Below are 4,171 nucleotides of genomic sequence, written 5' to 3' on the forward strand. Positions count from 1 at the left end.
GCCCCCCCCCCCTGGCCTGGGGTTCCCTCCAGGGCTCCAGGCCTCAACCGCCCTCTGGCCTCTCAGCCAGGACGGCGCCAGGGGAGACCCAAGCTGTGCCTCCCAGGTCCGGGGGTGGAGGACGCCGACCGTCCCCATCCTCAGATCAGATGGCCCACGCCCTGCCCAGGGCTGCCTCCCCAGGAAGGCTTCCCGGCCCTCAGGGACACCTTCACTTGCACCCAGACCAGCAGTGGGGGACATAGCTCTGGACTGGCTTCCTGAGGTCATGGGCCCTGGCCCCATCGGTGGCCCCTGGGGATAGGGGCCAGATGTCCCACTGTCATACTCCTCCCTGTGACCTGTCCCCAGCCTCACAAGCGCCTCATGACACTGGAACCAAAGGCCTGCCTCTCTCTGGGCAGAGTGAGCCTGCAGCAGACGCTGTGTTAGGGGTTGGGGCTGGGCTCCAGGTGCCACTCCGCCCTGGCCTATGGGGTGCTGGGCAAGTCTGCCCAACTCTCTGAGCACAGCACCTCAGCAGGCAGATCTGACTTCACGGGGACCGTTGCTAGGCAGGGCCCACAGTGGTTTAACACCCTGCTGCCGCCATCGTGAATTCTGAACCATTTCTGCACAAAGGGCCCTGAAGATGGTGCTAACCCTGAGCCGTCATGGCGCTCTGCATTGCTCTGTCCTCCAGCCTGAGAGCCTTCAGATGACAAAACACAGGAAAGGCACAAAGAGACCAAACAGAGCAAAGGTGCCCTCTAACCTGTTGGGCCTGGCATGAGCCCTCCAGGCTCCCTTAGCCACCCTAGCTCTGCCCGCCCCAGCTCCTCTCCCGGGCAGGCACAGCACCTGGCACCCCCCTGCACCCCTGGAGCCTGTTCGGCGTTGATTCTGGCATCCCTGTGTGAAGGTGCACGTGGTCACCGGGTGGTGGTGGCAGGTGAACCCTTCTCAGAGAAGCAATGGGCCCACAGAACCCAGCAGCCACCCCTGAGGGACTGCATTCGGGCACCAGGAGGGTCCTAAGGCAGGCAGAAGGAGAGGTGGCCACTGGAGTGTGGTGACTTCAGCTCTCTCCTGCAGCTCATCCCCGGCCGGCTACACGCTGACCTCCACCATCCCTGGTCACATTCCACCTTCATGAGGAGCCCTGCACGATCCTCACCAGCCACCGGCTCCCAGAGTGCAGGAGGTTGTCCACCCTGACTTGGTGGAGGCAGGGGCACAGAAAGAGCAGCCATTGCGTAGATAATGTTTGCGGGTTTCATGGGAGGCCCCGGGGGACAGTGCCAGGGGCTGGGCAAGGAGTTGAGCTCTGCTGCTCTTGGCTTCTTCCCAGGGCACCCCCTGGGGACAAAGATTCTCAGAATCTGTATGAACCAGACCATAAGCCCACACACACCCTGGTTGGCTTCGCCACCACGTCCTGCCCCAACCTGGCTGAGCAGTCACCCGCACAGTGGAGAAAGCCCGCTCAGGACGGCCCTGGTAATGCCCGGAGCTGCCGTGCTAAGCCCTGGAAATCCGGGCTAATGCTGGGAAATCCATCCGCCCGCTCAACAGAGCGGCAAGACAGCTCCACTCCGCCAGCACCTGCGCTCCAGGGATAGGCCCGGTTCAGCCAGCACCCCTGGGACACACCATGCTCCTCGCACATGCTGTCACACTGCACACCTGTACTCCTGCACCTCTGAGCTCACATGTGCACACTCATGCCACAGACACCTGCTACCCAGGTGCACTCCAGCACAGCTGTGCAGTCACCTGTGTGTACCCATCACATCTGCACCCCCACACTTGCACATCTGCATGCAAATACACTTCTGGGAACACACACTCAATCTGCACACTTATACGCACACTGGCAGCTAGGAACCCCTCGGCACGCACACTGCCCAACTACGTGCACAAAAGGGTACACTCAGACCTGTCCACACACACTTCTGTACCTGCGTCACAACTCCTGACAACCGCCCCACCCCCTACTGACCCATACACACAAGAACATGCACACCCATGGCCACAGCTGCCGCTTGCCCGGGGGCTTTTCCTAGCTCTGGTGCAAGTGACATGGCCCAGACACAGCCCAGAGGCTGCCTGAGCCCCTAAGAAGGCTGGGGCCCGAACCCACAGGGACTTCAGAGCGTATGTCCACCACCATGCCACTCAGAGGCCCAGAGAGGGACTGGGTGTCTACCACGGCCCATGCCCCCATGGGTGGAGCTGGACGGTCCACTCAAGTCTCTGTCCCTCTGTGGGACTGTGAAGGGATCATCTTGGGTTCTTTCATGGTCAGTGCTGAGGCAGCCTAAGGAAGAAGGCATCAGAGACAGGTGGGCAGCCTGGAGACGGGCAGGGGACGCTGGGCCCTCAGCCCGAGGCAGAGGGTCCTGAGACTTGGGATGACAGGAGCCCACTGGGGAGGGAGTGTGGCAGCAGCCGGGGATCGAAGGGGAGGCACGGGCTTCCCACCAGTTGCGGCCCCTGTAGTCCTGGCTCCTCAAGGAGGCAGGAAGAGGCCTCTGGTGCTGCCCAGGGTGATTTCTCAAGCAGCAACTTCCTGGTGGGTGGGACCAGCCACCCAGCCAGCTCCAGGGACCTGGTGGGCACAGAGGGACATGGGGCCTATGCCCACTTCTGCCCTTAGCAAGAAGGGCCTCCCACAGTGGGGGCCACAGAGCTGGGTCCCACTGTGTGCTGGGGAGGCAGTGACCTGGCTCAGACACAGGGGCATGGCATCCCTCACTGAAGCCAGGCCTGGTCTCAGACCTCAGGCCACTCCCTGCCAGGCCCAAGGTCTGTGTCTTGGAGCCCCCCAGTCCCCAAACCTGCCACCAGAAGACACACTACAGGTTTGCCTGAGCAAAGCCCAAGGGATTCTGGGTGAAGGACGCAGCTCCTGCCCTTGAGGGAAAGAAGTGGGCACCTACCAAGGATGTCCCAGGGCAGTGAAAGTGTCCCAGGGCTGCAGTGCAGGGGCAGTGGGGGTTGGGGGAGGGAGGGTCCTGAGCTAGACAGAGAGAGCTCAAGTCCAGTTGTGCCATCTACTGGCTGTGTGATCTTGGGCAAGTCACTTTACCTCTCTGTGCCTATGTCTTGGTCTATAAGTGGGGGTGGTGATACTTACTCTTGCCAGCTGCAGTAGGGCCTGGTGGCACATGACAGGTACCCTGTCAATGGCAGTTTTGCAGTGCCTCTCTAAAGGCCAAGCATCCCCAAGAGCTCATGCCTGGGCCCCCAGCTTCATGCTAGTCCCCAGTTATGTCTCCACCTGAAGTCAACCCTCTCTCAGCTGCTGATGTGACAGCTGCACCTGGACATGTGTAGGTGCCCCAAACTTGGCACGTCCAAAGATCCCCAGATCCTGCCCCACACAGCCTTCTGTCACCTCCCCCTTCTTAGTGCACTGGAACTCTGTCCTCTTGGTCATTTGGACCAAAACCTTGGAGTCATCACGACTCCTGGGCTCCTCGGGCATGAGCCGCCAGAAGCTGCCACCTCTTCTCCAGACACCCAGACTCCCCTGCGTCTCGCCACTTCTGCTGCCATCACCTCCTGCCCCCCACCACAGCGACCTCCTCACAGCCCCTGCTCCCATCTCACCTGGTCAGGGCCCACCAGCAGCCGGCGTGCTCTTAACCCTGCACCAGGTGGCCAGGTGTGCCCTCCCTCGGGGCTCTCTGATTGCTCACGGGAGCCGGGTCCCCCCCAGCCCCTGGGTCTTGCCATCGGCCTGTTGCCTCTCTGACCTGGTCCCTCGCCCTGCCCGCGTCCCCAGTCCCACTCCTTAGAGTCTGCACTCACTGTCTCACACTGTGACAGCGCCTGGGAAGACCGCAGGAAGGCTCGTGGTCCCACCTTATGGTGAAGAACCGGCCAGCAAGACCAGCCGGCTTGCTCAGAGCCCACGTATAGATGGGAGCCCAGGCCGGGAGCCGGGATCCTCGTTGGCCAGGGTGCCTGGCCTCAGTGACTCCCAGCCCTTCCCAGTTACCCAGGCAGCGCCGGGCTGTGTGGGCAGAGTCCACGGGGGCCTCGGTGTGCAGACCTCAGGCCAGGCAAACGGCCCTCAGCTGGCACTGCCAGGGCCAGGGCTGCTGGGCCTCAGGGCAGCTTGGAGCTGGCTAGAGAGGAAGTGAACCCCTGAGACACGTCACACCTCCAAGTCCCAAGCACTCCC

General features: G+C 62.1%; 1 protein-coding gene across 5 annotated transcripts in view; it reads right to left on the reverse strand.

The window, feature by feature from the left end:
- The window catches only part of Grm4 (glutamate metabotropic receptor 4), a 103,845-nt gene that overhangs the window by 5,930 nt on the left and 93,744 nt on the right, over positions 1-4,171 (reverse strand). The window lies entirely within an intron of this gene.

Source organism: Marmota marmota, unplaced genomic scaffold (genome assembly GCF_001458135.2).
Source record: "Marmota marmota marmota unplaced genomic scaffold, marMar, whole genome shotgun sequence".
Lineage (NCBI taxonomy): Eukaryota > Metazoa > Chordata > Mammalia > Rodentia > Sciuridae > Marmota > Marmota marmota.